The sequence below is a fragment of the Citrus sinensis genome, chromosome 9 (genome assembly GCF_022201045.2).
Source record: "Citrus sinensis cultivar Valencia sweet orange chromosome 9, DVS_A1.0, whole genome shotgun sequence".
Lineage (NCBI taxonomy): Eukaryota > Viridiplantae > Streptophyta > Magnoliopsida > Sapindales > Rutaceae > Citrus > Citrus sinensis.
The window spans coordinates 19,662,964-19,671,007 of NC_068564.1; the positions used below are offsets into that span (position 1 = coordinate 19,662,964).

An 8,044-nucleotide genomic window follows, 5' to 3' on the forward strand; every position below is an offset into this window, starting at 1 on the left:
ATCAAAATAAAACATTTTCATGATCATGAACAACAACTCTTTCCCGAAGAAACAGTAGAAATGAGCAAATGAATGCAAAAAGAGTGTTGCTGGAATCGGATGCGAATGACAATCGTAAAAGGGTAAGGTGATTTGAATTGCGTTCATCAACACAAAAAGATATATTATTCTAAATTAAGCACAGCCGACAACTTTTACTTCTTGCGTCGTTAGTCAACATTCAATTTCATCAAAAAGAAATTACTAATAACTCGGGCTAAGCTAATAACTAAATATATTTGAGCTGCAATCTCAAAATCTTCTGCTGAGCTGCAGCTGTAATCTGGAAACTTCTATTCCTCACAATTTTGAACTTATTTGAGGTTAGTCTAAATTAAATAGTTATATTAAAAGAGTTGCAACTTTTTTAAAATCTTTTTTTTAAAAAAATCCTATTCCATTAGCATCAAAAGTCATTGTAAGAAGAGTTCTGCTATTTGCCCCGGGTCAAATCCCGGGTCAAACCCCGAAAACTAAAGCAAAACGACGCCGTTTTCTTTTCTATTTGAAACGCTACCGTTTCACCCTAGCAAAAGCTCTCCTCTTCGTTTTCCCCTCTTCGTTCTTCGTTTTCGTCTTCTCCTCTTCGTTTTCATCTTCCCCTCTTTGTTTTCTCCTTTTCGTTTCACCAGGGAAATTTGCCATTCGTTTTGTCTTCTTCGTTTTCGTCTTCCCCTCTTCGTTTTCTCGTCTTCCTTTTTCCACCCAAATCTGGAAGTTTCTGCCAAATCTGGAACCACCTACAGCTTTAGAAATAATAAAAAATCTTGGGCACAGATTCTTGTTCTTTTATCGGTTTTCGATTTTATATCTCTGCCCAAATCACCGGTTCGTTTCTTCATCAGCGGTAGATTTAAATAAGTCAACATAATCTCTTATCGTCACCGTATTCTTAGTTCCTTTTTTATATCGTGAGTTTAACTATTGTTCTTTTTCTAGAAAACTCTGAGACGTATCACCCTCATCTCTTGAACTGGGAAAATAATTGGATTCAGGAACTTCATCCCATGAAGTTAATTGATAATTATCGTCCTCACTCCCTTCCTCCGCAAATCTCCACATATCTGCGTCTCTGTTTTTACTCTGTCTATCCAGCCCCACAGGTTCACAATAGTTTGCTCCTTTTTTGGCCATAAGCTTCAATCTACTGTGATTAAAATTGCCTCTATGTCTCTGTTCTGGCTGAGCAGATGTGTAAGAAGGGTTCAATGCCTTTGGTCGTTTATGATTACATTTCAAACATACCATGTTTCTTCTGAAATTGATGAAGTTGCACCTATAAAAAATAATAAACTTTTCGTTGTAACACATTTTTGACTGAGAAACTCTCTACATATTGATTTTTAGAAAGTTATAAACATTAGACGTGAAAAAATACTCACGATTTACATTCCCATTCCCCCGGATTGAGTTGTCGCTTTGGTGGGTTCTCTTTGCATTGCCGACATCTTGTATTCTTTGCAAAATTCAAGAACTTGCATCTGCAAGAAGTTAAAATGAGAAAAACCGCAACAATGAGAAAAGGAAGAGGAAGAGCTTCAACACTGGTGACTGAAAAATCGAAGAGGAAGAGTTGTTTCTCTGCACAGCGTCTTCGTAGTTGTTTCTCTGCATAGTGTCTTCGTTTCTCTGCCTTAGGAAAATGCTTTAGTTTGTTTTCTCTTTACTAGATGAAACGACCACGTTTCATGCAACCAAGGGCAAAAAAAAAGAAGCCAAAACGACGCCGTTTTGAAATAATTCGGGGTTTGACCCGGGATTTGACCCGGGAAAAATAGCATTTTCCTTGTAAGAATGGCTGGCTTTATTGGGGCTAGCAACCGCCCTTAGCACAATGCAGGATGAATTTAAATTGTTTAATATTAATTCTGGGAGAACAATTTATTTGTAGAGGAATGTGGCAATCTTTAATTCAAAACTCCATAATTAAGTATGATGAAGTTAGAGAAATTCAAGGATGGGTGAAGGATCACATATTAAATTGGTGGGCTAACACCATATCAACCAATCAGCGGAAGCTAGCATCATGGATGGCATCCTACTAACAAGTAGTTATATAGCATTTTATTATTGTGCTAATTTTAATATGCTTGCAAGTGAATGAGTCTATTAGAGTATAAATTAGGAATAACGAGGTCGAACTCATAAGGGTTGTTAATATTTAAGAAAACAAAATTTAATCTAACTAAACTATAACTCTACCCTACTTAGAAAAGAGAATATTTGTTTGAAAAAATTAAAAATAAAGATGCTATTAAATTAAAGGCAAATAGACTAACAAAATAATTCAAGAGATTGAAGCTACTAGGGTTTTAAAATCCACTACAATTTAACTTAGCAATTATCTAATTTCCAATCAATTCTCAAGTTGAAGTAACAACTTGAAATCAATTTATCTCTACTTATAAATTTAACAATTAAGCCCAATTAGAAATAATCTTATGTAAGTTTTTTTTTTTTTTTTACTTAATAGCATGATATCTAAGCATATCATGTAAACATTATGCAGTAGCAAAAAATCAAAATCAACTCTATATAAACAATTTAATAAAAGACACATAATCAAAGATAATTACTTATAAGCTTTATGGATTCAAGTATCGATTTAGTCAAATAATAATTCTAATAATCAATAATGCATGACAGAATTGGTGAAAAAATTTAATAATATTCAACTAAACATCTGAAACAAGAATCATAAATATCAAAACACACATCTAGGGAATTAATTGAATAAAAAGTCAATTTATTTTATTAAACAGGTCTTTATCCATAATTCTAATATAGAAAATTTAGTTACACATAATTAAACTGCGGATAAAAGAATAGAAAATACCGTCAGGGGAAATCAATCCGAGCGGATGGCTCTTTCTCCAAGCCGTCGCTGCTGCTCCGCTTCAATTCCTCTTGGGCGCTGCTACCCCTCTTTCTGTGCAAAAGCCGAAGACTTGGCTTAGGCCACCGACTTCCCAAATCAAATCAAATTCTTTTATTATTTTGATTATAGCCAGCGTCTCCTGCAAATCAAGGAAATAAAAACCTTGCAATGGGCTTTCACATGCAGCCCATATGGATATTCGCATGCCTAATATAATGCCCATAGATAATATTCCTTATTGCTTTATGCTTTTACACGGGAAAGCATTAAAAAGGTCCAAATAAGATTTCGTTTGCCCAAGCCCATTTGCAACAATTCCGATAGCTTCAATCTATCCAATTTTGATTCTTTTATGCTCATTTAATCGCAAATCCCCAGTTAATTTTCCTGTTCAATAAAATAAATAAACTTGTTAAAAATAAAAATAAAAATAAAAGAGACCAACTATTATATGATTTGAGGGAAAATATATCAATATATTATGCCCATCACATATCAATTAGTCAGTAGTGCGCCAGCATCGTGAACGGCAAAGGCCGGGTATGGCCAAGTCGTAATGGCGGAAGCAAGGTGTGGCTAAGCCATAATGGCGTTAGAGGCTGGGTGTGGCCAAGTTGTAGTGATGGAGGCTTTGATGTGACCAAGTCAACTGGTGAAGTAGGCTAGCACTATATAGGAGTGGCAAAAAAGCATGGGTCGGCTCAGGCCCGATCAAGCACAGCCCAGGCTCAGCAATGGGTGGGCTGGGATATAGGCCTAAAAATTGTAAAGTTCACATATATTGGGTCTGGACAAGGGCTTAGCAAAAAAGTCTGGACTTGGCCCAGGCCTTTTAAATTTATGAATAAAAAAATAAAATTAATTTAAATAAAAAAGAAAAAATTCAAAAAAATAAATTAGTTTAATTTTTTATACTAGTATTTGTTATTTTATTAGGTTGTATTACTAATATTTTATGTATTGGATTATTATTCTATTATTTGGACTATTATTCTATTATATATTAGATAGGGGTGTTCAGTATCCAATCCGATCCGTATAAATTCGATTCGTGGATTGGCGGATTGGATATGGATTGAAAATTTAAAAATCCGCAGTCGATGGATTGGATATGGATTTATTTCTGTAAATCCGCATAAATCCATGAATCCGCAAAAAAAAAAAAAAAAAAAAAAAAAAATATATATATATATATATATATATATATATATATATATATATATATATATATATATATATATATAACATTTCTTTAAGGCAAAGAGACCGAATCTCTGTCCTTAGTTGTATCTTCTTTTCTCCCTTTATTAAATCAGAATATTATTTCTGGGATCCTAGTATTATCTATGAGCCTTTGTGTTGTTTTGAATAAAGAAACTTTTTAAAATTATTTTGGTATATCGGCTGGAAAACAGAACGTGCGAGATATTGATCTATTCTAAGTCAGATCTGGTCTCAAAGACAGATTAAGTTCTGCATCGATCTGGTAACAACGCCACGTACTGATTTAATTCTCATTAATTAAAAATTTGATAAATCCTACTTAATTTACATACATCCTTCGGTCCTATTTCCTACTGGTATCAGAGCCACGGAGAGGATAGTGTAATATAGGATAGAGACTTTGTGTTTAAAGACTTGTGTTTTAGTTGAACATTGTTTGTGTGGTGAGTGTTTACCTCGGGTGCCTAGGTAGTATTTGGTCGTAAGTCCCAATTTGGTTGAAGGGCAGTAAAACCAATTCTTAGCCTTGGATTGTAGCCATACCGACAAGACTAAAACTAGGATAATAGGTCTTAATCCATGGATTCTCTACTCTGTAGAGCATCGTCATTTTCTAGCTCTTCTTCTGGAAGAACTAGCGATTCAAAGAATGTTGTGAATTCAGAAGAATTTGTAATTGAAGATTTTAATAAAGCAATTGATAATTGGGAATTACCAAAGATCCTAAAGAAATGATTTACAAAACAAAAAAGCTTGATTTTTTAAAGAATGATTATGTTATAAAAACTGAAGAACGAGACATAACCCTTTCAAAGCCATTTGAAACTATTCATTTATTTTCAGAACACTCTTTAAAGAAATTAAAAGATAAGAATTTTAATTATGTTCACATCGGCTTAATACAAGTTGGTATAAAATCTTTAACAAAAGAAGGCTTTAATACTTCTATTCTTTCTGTCCTAAGAGATGGACGATTCATCTCTTTTGATGATTCTTTACTAAGTAGTATAGAATCAAGTCTTTGTAAAGGTCCTATCTCATTTAGCTGTTACCCGAACATAACAATTTCTTTAAAAAACAAAAACATCCTAAAAAGCATGATTTTGCAAATCAAGACCCATAATTATCACATGATTGAGGGATCTGTTCCAATTGCCTTAATTTATAAAATTTCTTATAAAGCTATGATTTCTGCGTTCAGTACGCAACACAAATTTCAGTCAAAAAGAGATGAAACTCTTCTCTTGCAGACTGACCTGTCTAAAGCCAACACCGTAATCCTAAAACTAATCCAATGGAAGGACGTCAATCTTCCAGATGAATGGATTCTGGAAGGAGCCACTGAACCAGTGATTCCAAAACAACTTGAGCCTAATACAGAGTTACAGAATGTGACTCAGTATTCTGATGGTAAAGTCAAACCATCCTTTAGGAGATCTATATCATCTAGATTCTCTGATAAAGATTCATTCTCAAGGATCCCTTCATTAGAAAGGAAATTCTCAAAAATCCCTTCTGTTATAAATCTCCCTTTCCAACCAGTAAAAAGTCAGCCTAGGTTTTCTACATCAGATATACCTAGTTCCTCTATATATTCTGTTGACTATACTACTAGTGTTCCACATCCCATCTACACTAGCCGTCAACATGAACAAAGCCAGGAAGAGAATGAACCTTCTCCTCATACTTCTCTTACATTCTCCGCTGTCACGGAAAATGTAATCAATGTTATTGAAAATGATTTTGAATTGGATAAAGCTCTTCTTCATAATGATTTTTATTCAGACACTAATAAAGAAAAAAGACTTGGGTTTTTCAAACATTTCTTAAACCAAAGAAAAGAAATTCAGGAAACTTACTATAAGTTTGTAAATTCACATCAAGTTCATATATTGTTTTTTGATTGGTTTGAAGTATATGCCTCGGATAATAAAATTACTTATCCTTTTAAAGAATCAAACCCCATCAATATTAGGAAAAAGGTTCCTGAATGGAATCTTATTGATAGTGACAGAACCATAGAATCTGAACATCCACCTCTTAGAAGTCTCATTATTGATCACAGAGAACCTCTTGTTCAGATTAAAACTTCACCTTATAAAATCTATAAATCTAAAGACCCGGAAACAGATTTAGATAGCATTATTCAACAGAATAACTTCTGTAATGCCAATCTAAACACAATAGGAAAACAGTTGACTAGGATAGAAAACCAATTCCAAAAGTCAACCATAATTGTTTCTCCTGTTACATCAAAATCGGATTCTGACAAAAAGCTTAAAGAGCCTATTTTCAAACCTTTATAGGTTTCGAAAACTAGTCAAAAACTTGTTCAAGAGTCAAAATCAGATTTTGCTAAAGCCATTAGAGAACAACTAGATAGAATATAAGCTTCTTCTTCCTCTTCTAGTAAAATCCAAATAGCCCCAGATAGTGCCCAATCTAGCAAAATTGGTGGACTAGAACAAGACAATGTTTCTATAGCCTCTTCAGACATAGAAGCATTTAAAGAAGAACCTGTTTCTAAAGCCAATAAAATTCATTGGGAATTAGCCCTACCTACTATCAAATCTCCACCTGACTTGGCCATAGACAACAAACCTAGTGCATTAAACCATTCACGATTTAATGCATCCTCTGTCTATGAGTGGAATATTGATGGTATGTCAGAATACAATATTCTAGGATTGTTGCAACAAATGACCATGGCAGCCAATGCATATAAAACCCAGTCAGGAACTTCTAACCTCATTTCTCTAAAAAGAAAACCTCTAAAGACACGTCAAAAACCCTTTTAACTACAAAAAAACCACATGTTATAAGTGTGGAAAGAAAGGCCACACTGCAAAATTCTTTCTAAAGACTTTGAGATTGACACCATTGCCCTTTTTGATACCGGTGCCGATTTAAACTTCATTAAAAAAGATATTGTCCCTAAAAGATTTCATGAAAAAACAAATGAAAGACTCTCAGCCGCCAATAATTCAAAATTGAAAGTCAAATCTAAAGTTGATGCCTCAGTGCATAATAATGGTTTTGAATTTAGGACTTCCTTTATTCTAACAAATGATATTCATCATACTGTTATATTAGGAACTCCTTTAATTAATCTTATCACTCCTTATACTGTCAATTATGATAGTATCTATTTTAAAGTAAAAACCAAAAAACTTGTTTTCCCTTTTATTAAAAAATCGAAAACAAGAAATTTAAATATTGTTAAAGCCTGTTCTGTTTACCAGAACCAAATCAATGCCCTTCTCAAATCTAAACAAAATGACTTGATTTGTTTAAAAAAGGATTTGAGTTTACAAAGAATTGAAAACCAATTACAAAATGAATTTGTAAAAAGAAAAATCTCTGATTTTAAAGACCTCATTGAAAAAGAAATATGTGCATATTTACCATCTGCATTTTGGAACAGAAAACAACATTTAGTTGATTTACCTTATGAGAACTCTTTTGATGAAAAACAAATACCTACCAAAGCCCGTCCAATCCAGATGAACATGGAATTGGAACAACATTGCAGAAATGAGATAAAAGACTTAGAATCAAAAGGACTCATTGTAAAATATAGGTCTCCCTGGTCTTGCGCCGCTTTCTATGTTAACAAAAACTCTGAAATAGAAAGAGGAACACCTAGACTTGTAATAAATTATAAACCCTTAAATAAAGCATTAAAATGGATTAGGTATCCTATACCTAATAAAAAGGATTTGCTCCAGAAATTACATTCTGCATTCATTTTTTCAAAATTTGATATGAAGTCTGGATTTTGGCAAATTCAAATTCATCCCAAAGACCGTTATAAAACTACTTTTATTGTTCTTTTTGGACAGTATGAATGGACTGTCATGCCATTCGGATTAAAGAATGCACCTTCAGAATTCCAAAGAATTA

The 8,044-nt window shown here is 33.3% G+C and overlaps 1 long non-coding RNA gene across 1 annotated transcript; it reads right to left on the reverse strand.

The window, feature by feature from the left end:
* Positions 1-239: 239 nt before the first annotated feature.
* LOC127900027 (uncharacterized) lies at positions 240-3,073 on the reverse strand. The gene is made up of 3 exons (XR_008051986.1): positions 2,876-3,073; positions 1,422-1,520; positions 240-1,315 (listed from the first exon to the last, which is right to left on the reverse strand). It is a non-coding gene; the product is annotated as an uncharacterized LOC127900027 (long non-coding RNA).
* Positions 3,074-8,044: the final 4,971 nt, after the last annotated feature.